The sequence below is a fragment of the Motacilla alba genome, chromosome 4 (genome assembly GCF_015832195.1).
Source record: "Motacilla alba alba isolate MOTALB_02 chromosome 4, Motacilla_alba_V1.0_pri, whole genome shotgun sequence".
NCBI lineage: Eukaryota > Metazoa > Chordata > Aves > Passeriformes > Motacillidae > Motacilla > Motacilla alba.
The window spans coordinates 785,582-796,684 of record NC_052019.1 but is presented as its reverse complement, the minus strand read 5'-3'; positions in this window follow the sequence as shown (position 1 = coordinate 796,684).

Genomic DNA, 11,103 nt, shown 5'->3' with positions numbered 1-11,103 from the left:
GAGGCCCCGGAGCTGCTGCAGGGCTGGAGCCCCTCTGCTCTGCAGCCAGGCTGGAGAGCTGGGAATGCTCCCCTGGAGAAGGGAAGGCTCCAGGCAGAGCTCAGAGCCCCTGGCAGGGCCTGCAGGGGCTCCAGGAGAGCTGCAGAGGGACTGGGGACAAGGGACAGAGGGACAGGAGGCAGGGAATGGCTGCCACTGGGAAAGGGGAGATTGGGCTGGGATCTTGGCAAGGAATTGCTGGCTGGGAGGGTGGGCAGGGGCTGGGCTGGAATTCCCAGAGCAGCTGGGGCTGCCCCTGGATCCCTGGCAGTGCCCCAGGCCAGGCTGGACACTGGGGCTGGATCCACCTGGGGCAGTGGGAGGTGTCCCCGCCATGGAACTGGATGAGTTTTTTTGTCCTTTCCAACTCAAAACATTCCACGGTTCCAGGGCATCTCTTCCCAGGGATGCACATCCCTGCAGGTATTCCCAAACCATGAAAACACCCCCCCAATCCCGGACACACGGGCCGGGACCGACAGCAGCAGCCGAACCCCCCAGCCCCATTCCAGGGAATGCACAAAGCCTGCTCCAGGCCGTGGGAAGGGCTGGCAGGGCTGAACCCCAGCCGGCAGCGCCGGGCGCCCGGGAATGGCAGGAGGGAGAGGAGGGGAGCGGGGCTGTGGGGGAAGGGGCCCGAGCCAAGACAAATAAAGAGTTCAAATGGGAAACGATTAAAACTAAACTAAAGTCGCAGGAATGGAAAGCGGGGGAGATAAGGCGCGGGCGCCCTCGCCGCCTATTTAACATTCATTGGATTGAATAATCAGCCCTCATTATCTCAAATTGCTGCATATTTGCCCTCAAAATGCTAATTTGAAAGTTGGCTGCGAGCGCCGTCTGCCTATTTTGACTAAAATATGATTTTGCTTTATTGAGCGGCGCTCGTAGCTCCGGGGGCATTTCCCCTGCGCCGAGCTCCCCGGGAACGGGCAGGAGAGGGGAGGAAAAACCGCCCAACATTTATCAAAGCCGGCCGGGGAGCCGAGCGGGGCCCTGCTTTGCGTAGAAATGGCATTTGTAGGCCCGGCAGTGAAATTAAAGCGTTATCAGGCGCTTTTCGGGATGGACACTTTATCGCTCATCTCGGGCAGGGAAATGGGAGAAATAATTTGCTTTTATTCTGATTGTTTGGCGGAGCGGGGAGGGCTGGGGACTCCTCCTCCCCTCTCCCTTCTCCTTGCCCCCCCCGTCCCCTTCACCCGCCCTTCCAGGGGGCAAAATCGACGCTCTGGGCTTCATCCAGCGGATCCCACAAGGAAAATTTGCCCCATTTGACCTGCGGCCGGGATTCAGAGCATCAATCTCCGGGCGTTATTTCCCCTCCTGGAAGTCAATCGATGGATAAGCGGGAGGGGAGCGCGGCCCCCCCCGTTCCCGGCGGGGCCGGGGTGAGCCGGGGGCGCCGTCGGAGCGCCTCAATCCCCGGGAGCGATGCCGGGGTTCGCCTCAATCCCCGGGAGCGATGCCGGGGTTCGCCTCAATCCCCGGGAGCCATGCCGGGGTTCGCCTCAATCCCCGGGAGCCATGCCGGGGTTCGCCTCAATCCCCGGAGCGATGCCAATCCCCGGGAGCGATGCCGGGGTTCGCCTCAATCCCCGGGAGCGATGCCGGGGTTCGCCTCAATCCCCGGGAGCCATGCCGGGGTTCGCCTCAATCCCCGGGAGCGATGCCGGGGTTCGCCTCAATCCCCGGGAGCGATGCCGGGGTTCGCCGCAATCCCCGGGAGCCATGCCGGGGTTCGCCTCAATCCCCGGGAGCCATGCCGGGGTTCGCCGCGGCCCCCCAAGGACGCGCTTGTCATGCAAAGCCCCCCGCGCTGTTTGCACAGCGAGCCGCAATCGTGCGGGGGATTAAGGGGGTCCCGGCAGGCCAAGGAGCCGTGTTGACACTCCGAGTGGAAATCCGGCGCCATCAATTCCGCGGGCGCCTCTGGATCCGGCAATGACGCCGCGGGTGACTTTCCCGCGGGCAGATGGAGGGGCGCTGACCCCTGCCGCCTTCGGGGGGCAGATGGCGGGGAAGGGGACCCACCGAGGGGCTGCAAACCCCCGGAGAGGACTCCAGGGGAAGGCAGAGGAGTTTTGAGCTGCTGCCCCAAAATCAGCGCGTGAAGGACAAATGTCCCCCTTCCCGCAGTCCCCGTTGCTGCTGTCCCTGGGGGTGTGGGGACATGTCCCACATGGACACCCAAAGGCTCAGCCGGAGCTCCTGTGGGTCAATGGCACCAAAGCACGGAGAGGGGACGGCTCAGAGCCCCCCTCTATCCATCGGGAGAAACCTGTGTGACAAACATCCTGGCAAAAGCCTCCTGGCAAGCGTGTCCCCCCTGGTGTGCCCCGGCCCACTGTCCCCCTCTGCTATGTCCCAGCCCAGTTTGTCCCAGCCTGGTGTCCCCCAGCCCACTGTGCTGGCCCAGTGCGTCCCACTCTGACGTGTCTTATTCTGGTGTGCCCCATCCCGCTGTCCCCATCCTTCTGTCCTATGTCACTGTCCCCATCCCGCTGTCCCCATCCCTCTGTCCTATGTCACTGTCCCCATCCCTCCGTCTCCATCTCTCTGTGTCACTGTCCTCATCCCTGTCCCATGTCCCTGTCCCCATCCCGCTGTCTCTGTCCCTGTCCCATGTCCCTGTCCCCATCCCGCTGTCCCATGTCACTGTCCCATGTCCCTGTCCCATGTCCCTGTCCCCATCCCTGTCCCATGTCACTGTCCCCTGTCCCTGTCCCCTGTCCCTGTCCCCATGCTGCTGTCCCTGTCCCCATCCTGCTGTCCCTGTCCCTGTCTCCTGTCCCTGTCCCCATCCCTGTCCCTGTCCCCATCCTGCTGTCCCTGTCCCCTGTCCCTGTGCTGTCCCTGTCCCCATCCTGCTGTCCCTGTCCCCATCCTGCTGTCCCTGTCCCCTGTCCCTGTGCTGTCCTGCTGTCCCTGTCCCCATCCCTGTCCCTGTCCCCATCCTGCTGTCCCTGTCCCCATCCCTGTCCCCTCCCGGTGCCGCCGGGGCGCAGCGCGGTCTGGGATCGCCCTCTGGCGGTCACTGCGGGAACGGCTCCGCGGGGACCCCACCGGAATCCCACCGGAACCCCACGGGACCCCACGGGCACCGCACCGGAATCCCACCGGAACCCCACGGGACCCCACGGGCACCGCACCGGGATCACACCGGGACCCCACGGGACCCCACGGGCACCGGGAATCACACCGGGATCACACCGGGGATCACACCGGGATCACACCGGGATCACACCGGGATCACACCGGGACCCCACCGGGATCACACCGGGATCATACCGGGAATCCCACCGGGACCCCACGGGACACCGCACCGGGATCACACCGGGGATCACACCGGGACCCCACCGGGATCACACCGGGCAAACACCGGGATCACACGGGGACCCCACCGGGACCCCACCGGGACCCCACCGGGACCTTCCCCGGGACCTCACCAGGACCCCACGGGGACCCTGCCCTGGGACCCTGCCCTGCGGCCCCTCCCAGCCGCGATCCCGGTAACCGGCTCTCTGGATTCCCTCACTGGGATCGGCCCTGACCGGCATCCCCAGTAATTAGCAGCCTGTTAATTGGGGTGGCTGGTGACGGGAGCTGGCAGCTGACTGCAGCTGTGCCAGCTGGGATTGTCACTGACCGGGATCCCTGCTCACTGGGACTGTCACTGACTGGGACATTCCCTGACTGGGACATTCCCTGACTGGGATCCCTGCTCACTGGGGTTGTCACTGACTGGGACATTCCCTGACTGGGACATTCCCTGACTGGGATCCCGGCTCACTGGGGTCCCTGGATCCCTGTGGATCAGAGGTGCTCAGCACTTCAGGTGCCTTTGGGACTCGGACCCAGATGCCCCAGAAAGAGAGAATTCCTCTCTGGAAGTGGCTCCTGTGGCACCATCAGCCCCCAAGGGAGTCTGGGCAGGACCAGAGCAGAGTGGGAAGGGCAGGAACCCCAGGAGAGCCACAGCTCCAAAAGCCCCAGAGCAGAAGCGAGGAAGATTGTGGAGAAAAAAAACCCCAAAATCATCATTTTTCCTTCAGGCGCATGGAAAAAGCTTTGAACATTAATAGCCCTGCTGCCTCAGTTCCTGAAGGATCCACCCCGTCCCCGGGGTGACCAAACCCAGCCCGGGGGGGACCTGTCCCTGTCCCAAGGGTCCCTCCTAAACCCCCCAAACACCCTAAATCCCCCCTAAACCCCCCCAAAATCCCCCAAATCCCCCCAAAACCACCCATATCCTCCCAAATCCCCCCCAAAATACCCCAAATCCCCCCAACCCCCCCAAAATCCCCCCAAAATATCCCCCCAAACCCCCCATATCCCCCCAAAATCCCCTAAAACTCCCTCAAAACACCCAAAACCCCCCAAAATCCACTAAAGCCCCCCCAAAACCCCCCCTATCCGCCCTAAACCCCCTCAAACCCCCCCAAATCCCCCAAAACCACCCAACCCCCCAAAATCCCCCCATGTCCCCCCTAAATTGCCCAAATCCCCCCAAATCCCCCAAAACCCCCAAATCCCCCCAACCCCCCTAAACCCCCCCAAATCCCCCAAATCCCCCCAGAACCCCCCAAAATCCCACCAAATCCCCCCCCAAATCCCCCCAAATCCCCCCCCCCCAAAATCCCCTAAACCGCCCCCAAAAATCCCCCCGGTCCCTCCCTCTGCCGCAGGACGCCCACTTTGGGATCTGGGGCCCGTTCTATCCCGTGTCACTCAGCTATGGATGTCATTATTTGCACAAATTCCCCTGTGGGAGCTCCCAGCTTCCAAGCTCTCCCGTGCCAGGAGTTTCTCAGGTCGGGCAAATCCACCAGGGTTTAAAAATATTTTTTTTCCTTTATTTTTCCTGCATTTCCACCCTCAAACAGCCGGGGTGACCCGTGCACGTCCGAGCCCTGCTTGGGAAAAGCTCCCCGCAGCTGGGTCAGGTCCTTGGAGAGGAGAAGTGCAGCTGCATATCTTAGGATGCTTAAGGGAGGGCTTTGCTCTGCATCCCAAATGCGGGTGGGAGACCTTCAATAACTGGAAAAAAGAAAGGATTTTCTTGCGGGACTCGGATAAAACGACCCCACAAAGGACGAGGGTCAGGTCTGGACCCTCCTCAGCCACTTGATGGCAGTGGGTATCCAAACACTTCCCTTTTTTTCCAGTGATTTCGGGCTGAATTGGTAGAAAATGCCCCTTTTCCCCCAAACGGGGGCTGTCCCCGGCCCCACAGTGCGGGGCTGGCAGTCGGATGCAAAGGGGTTTTGTGGGGGAAAGGCTCCAAGAGCAGGGATGGACGGCTCGGGGATGACCCTGGGCCTGTCCAGGAACCCTGGAGCTGCCTCCCCCTGCAGCGCCCACCCCGCCAGGGCTAAGGAGGCTTTGTCACTCAGGAGCCCTCAGCAACCGATCCTCCAAATCAGGCAGGAGCCGTCCCTGGGCTCACATCCCACTGCTGGGAGGACACCCCGGGTTTGGGGGCAGCGACCCCAGTCCCAGCTCTCCCTGCTCCCCAAGCTCCCGGCACCTCCCGGCCATCCCTGCAGGACAGGATTGTCCCACCTGGAGAAGAGCCGAGCCAAAAATCGGCTGGGTACCTCCGCGTCCATGTCACCCACACCACAGGGACCCCGGGGATCCCAAACACCCCTGGGTGCCAGTACCCCCATTCTGGCCCCACGTCACCTGGATCCTGATCCCACAGGTGCCACCCGTGTCCCACCCAGCTCAGACACGCTGAGCAGCCCCGTCCTAGGACCACCCAGCTGTGTGGGGGCTCAGGGACACTGAGAACCCAAATCCTGGGACCACCCAGCTGTGTGGGGGCTCCAGGGACACTGAGAACCCAAATCCTGGTGTGTGGGGGTTCAGGGACACTGAGCACCCCCATCCTGGTGTGTGGGGGTTCAGGGACACTGAGCACCCCCGTCCCGGTGCCACCCAGCTGTGTGGGGGCTCCAGGGGTGTTTGCTGAGCTCCGTCAAACAGGAGAGAGGAAAAGGGAATAAAAAAAGGGAAAGCACCTCCTGTGCAAACACAGCCGAGCCCACCGAGGGCCTCCGGGCTTTTTATCTTCCCGAGGCTGAGGCTGTCACCAGGGCTCGGTGACACCAAACCTGCCCCACCAGGGCTCGGTGACACCAAACCTGTCCTGTCAGGGCTCAGGGACACCAAACCTGCCCCACCAGGGCTCAGGGACACCAAACCTGCCCCACCAGGGCTCAGTGACACCAAACCTGTCCCACCAGGGCTCAGGGACACCAAACCTGCCCCACCAGGGCTCAGGGACACCAAACCTGCCCTGTCAGGGCTCAGTGACACCAAACCTGCCCCACCAGGGCTCAGTGACACTCACCTGCCCCTTCCACCTGTGCCCCCTCCCAGGGTCTGTGCTGTCCCCGCGCAGTGTCAGGGTGAGTGGTCCCTGTGCTGCTCTGGGGAACGCGGAGCCCACCGCGGGATTTTAGGGATTTTATGGATTTTTTGGAGTACAGCCCCCCCTGGGCAGCCCCCACCTGCAGCTCCCGGCCGGGGGTGCCCAGCGCGGCGGGTTTGGGGTGCCGTGGCCGTGTCCATGCCGGGGTGCCAGGGCAGAGGGTGCCCCGGGCAGGGCACGGCCCCCGATGAGCTCGGGGGGTTCCCAGCCCGGAGCAGGCTGGGGCTGTCCCCGGGCGGGCCGGGCAGGTGCGGGGGCTGCGGGGCTCCCCCGTGCCCCGTTCGCTCGCCGGTACAGCCCCGAGCCCCGGGGAGGCGCTGGCCGGGCCGCCCCCGCCGAGGTGTGACTTTTCCCAGCTCGTTAGGACGAGCTGCGGGGTTTTTAAGAATCCCAGCCCCTAATGAGCACCTGAATCCCATCAGCCGAGCTGGGGGGCGCAGGCAGAGCCCCCCGCCGCTGTGCCCTCCCCTCGCTGGTGACCCCCAAAACCAGCTGCGCGGGGGGGGGCGGGCTGGGGACGGACCGAGGGGGACCCCAAGTCTCTGCCCCGGGAATTTGGTGGCCGTGGGGTGACGCTGGGTTCCTCTGTGGTCCCACCGGGTGATTCGGGGCCAAGGTCACCCTGTGGGGGGACCCGGGGGGGTGTCTGCCCCAGGGGTGGGGGGACATGGGGGACATCCCCACGGGGGGGCAGGGGAGCACGGGGGGACAGCCAGGCAAGGGCGGGGGACGGGGGACAGCATCTCAAATGGGGACAGGGGGCAGGGGGGGTATCTTCCCATGGGGGGTGAGGGCAGGGGGACATGGGGGGGACATTGCCGCCGAGACCTGGGGGACCCCGCGGTGGGACATCCCCACTGAGGGCTGGGGGACAGGAGGGGGCACGGCCAGGGGACATCCCCCGGCGGGCAGAGGGACAAGGAGGGGACAGCAGCGGGTGCCGGGCGCGGCGGGGGCGATGCCGCGGGGGCGATGCCGCGGGCCCGGTGCCCCGGGCGCCATAAAGGGGCGGCGGCGCTGCCCCACGGCCCCACCGTCCCGGGCCCGGGGCCGCCGGTACCGCTCCCGAACCGTTCCGGGACCCGCCGCTGCTCCGGGACACCCCGCCAGGGCACCCCGGCCCGCCCCGAGGGGGTTCCTCCTGCCATGGGACCCCCGCCCGCCCCGAGGATGGGGGTTCCTCTCCCTCGGGGACCCGCAGCCGCCTCTCCCGGGGACACCCCGCAATGGGGACCCCTCCCTGCCCCCACAGGGGACACCCCCTCTCCCCAGCGGGACCCGCACCCTCCTCTGCCGGGGGACACCCCGCCAGGGGGACCTTCCTCCCCAGGGGCACCCCCAAACGGAGACCCCCTCCAAGGGGGGCCCCTCTCCACACAGGGGGTCCCATCACTCACGGGGATCTCTTCCGGGGGATCCCCAGCCCCCTCTCCATCCAGCGGGATCCCCCCACGTGGGGACCTCCTTCCACCCTCAAGGGGGGACCCTGGCCTGCCCCTCCCAGGGACCCCTCTCAGGGGGAGCTCTTCCAGGGGGGTCCTGCCCGCCTGTCCCACGGGAATGTCTCCAGATGGGGCCTGAGCCCGCCTCTCCCGTGGGGCCATCCGCAGATGGGGACCTGTCACCTCTCCAAGGGGACGGTCTCTTCCAGGAGAGTCCATGCCCGTCTCGCTCGGGACACCCCCAAAAGGGACATCTCCAAGCGTGGGGGAGCTCCTTCCACCTCTAAATTCCCTCAAAGGGATGTTCTCCACGAGGGACCGGTGTCCAGGAGACCCTCGGGAAATGCGGGGCCCTCTTGAAAAAAACCCCTTTAAAGGGGACACCTCCAAACAGGAAGATTCCTTCTGCCTCCCCAGGAACGAGGGACCCCAGAACACTCTCGAGGGGACCCCTCCACGGGCTCTCCTCCACCCTGTGTCACTCCAGGCTTCCCGATCTCCAAGCGCTGCTTCCCCCTGCTCCAAGCCAAGCCTGGCACAGCAGAGCCAGCCCGGGCCATCCTCAGCAGCCTGGCAGAGCCAGCCCGGGCCATCCTCAGCAGCCTGGCACGGCAGAGCCAGCCCGGGCCATCCTCAGCAGCCTGGCACGGCAGAGCCAGCCCGGGCCATCCTCAGCAGCCTGGCAGAGCCAGCCCGGGCCATCCTCAGCAGCCTGGCACAGCAGAGCCAGCCCGGGCCATCCTCAGCAGCCTGGCAGAGCAGAGCCAGCCCGGGCCATCCTCAGCAGCCTGGCAGAGCAGAGCCAGCCCGGGCCATCCTCAGCAGCCTGGCACAGCAGAGCCAGCCCGGGCCATCCTCAGCAGCCTGGCACAGCAGAGCCAGCCCGGGCCATCCTCAGCAGCGAGCCTCTGGCACGGCTGGAGCAGGAGTCTGCTCGCTCGGCAGCAGTGCCGGCTGGGGCAGCGCTGCCTGCTCACCTCCCGCCACCTTCTGCCCCTCCTGCTGCCACCGGCAGCTCCGGGAGCTGTCCCAGGGAGTGGGACTGTCCCTCAGGGGGCTGGGACACTGGGATGTGTCCCTCAGGGGAGCTGGGACACTGGGACATGTCCCTCAGGGAGCTGGGACACTGGGAAGTGTCCCTCAGGGAGCTGGGACGTGTCCCTCAGCCTGGCACGGAGCCCTGGGTGCTGATTGCACAGTTTCAGTTAAAAGGGTGGTGGATTGCCGGTGGGGAAACTGAGGCACGGCGTGGCTGTCCCAGAGCCAGGAGCTGGTGTCCCTCTTCAGGCTGGCTCCAGCGGCAGCAGGTGCAGCTCTGGGATGCAGGGACAGTCGTCCATCTCGGCAGGGACAGACTGGACACGCCTGAGCCCAGGGCCCGTGGAGCAGCCAGGCTGGAGAGCCGAGCTCGGCCCTTTCCCAAGGGGGAGCTGGTGCAATCTCCATCCTGGGAAGTGCTCAAAGACACGCGGGTGGCACCTGGGGACAGGTTCAGTGGTGAAGGTGGTGCTGTGGGTTAATGGCTGCACTCGGTGACCTTTCCAGACTCACCAATTCTGTGATTCTGTGACCTTGGGGTGAAAGTCTGCTCCCAAAACCGGAGGATCGAGTGGAGGAAACAAAGCCTGGAACAGCCACAAGCCAGAGTGGCCAGAATGGGTTTGGCACCGCACAGAGGAGCCCAGACTCGCAGAGCCACCACGAGGAGGACAGGGACAGCCCAGCAGAGCCAGGGGACAGCCAGGAGGACACGTCCCCGGGCTCAGGGACAGCCCCTGCCCAGACGGTGACAAAGAGCTGCTGAGCCTCCGCGGGCTCTGGGTGTGTTGTAGGTGTATCACAGCTGGCAATATCTCACACATACAGCACACACAGGGCACCCCCGGGCTTTGGGGTGAAATAAATTATTTATGCGACTCTTGGGCTCGTCTGTGCAGGGATAACCCCCGTCCTGCAGGGCCTCTTCCTGGGAGCTGAGCTGGGGCAGCGGGAGCCTCGGCAGCCTCAGCTCACCCTGAATCCTGGGGAGGATCCGTTCACCACAACACCCTGCTCTGCCCACCGCTCATGAATCCTCCTCTCCAGGGATTTAGAGCTCCTTCCTCTCCAGGGATTTAGAGCCAGGACAGCAGGGAAATGCCCCTGGGGACAGAGCTGGAGGGAGCTCTGTGACCGGAGCCCCTGGGGTGGCATCTCGGCTGGGCAAGGATGAGCCAGGCTTTGATTTTCATTGCTTGGCTCTGCTTAGGCAGAGGTGGAGGTTCCAAATCCAGCAGCTTTGGGAAGGACACTGAGCGGGGCGTGATCCAAAGGTGGGATCCACGGGAGGCTGGGCAGCTCCTTGAAGGGTGCAAGCGAGCGGGCACCTGGGGTGTCCCAGAGAGGAGCAGCGGGGGGACATGGGGCGCTCAGCTGGGCACTGCCAGCTCCTGGAGCCCGGCTTTGTCCGTGTCTGGGTTTGGAGCTGGGGGAGCAGGAGCCTCAGGTGCAGGATTCATTGGGGCAGCTGTGAAACGAGGGGCAAGGGCAGGGGGGACAGGCCAGGGGATGCTGCAAAGAGAAGGGGCCAGTGCAGGGAGAGGGGATTGTGTGGGGAGAGGGGATGATGTGAGGAGAGGGGATGGTGCAGGGAAAAGGGGATGGTGCGGGGAAAAGGGATGGTGCAGGGAGAGGGGATGATGCGGGGAAAAGGGGATGATGTGGGGCGAGGGGATGATGCAGGGGGAAAAGGGGATGATGCAGAGAGAGGGGATGGTGCAGGGGGGAAAGGGGATGGTGTGGGGAAAAGGGGATGGTGTGGGGAGAGGGGATGGTGCAGGGAAAAGGGGATGATGCGGGGAAAAGGGATGGTGCAGAGAGAGGGGATGGTGAGGGGAAAAGGGGATGGTGTGGGGAGAGGGGATGGCGCAGGGAGACAGGACAGTATCAGCAGAAGCGGGTGGGGCACGGGGAGGGGGAATGACGCCTGGGAACGGGGATGCTGCTGGAGAAGGGACAGTGCAAGGCGAGGGGGAGTGTGCGAGGGGGGCGATGCAGGGCAAGGGGGACAATGCGAGAAGGGGACAGCGCAAGGGGACAGGGACAGCGCAAGAGGAGGGGACGCCGTGACGGAAGCCGCCCTTTGTCCCGGCTGCGGCAGGGATTAGCCGGCACATCTGAAAGAGCCCAAACTGTGCTAATGTC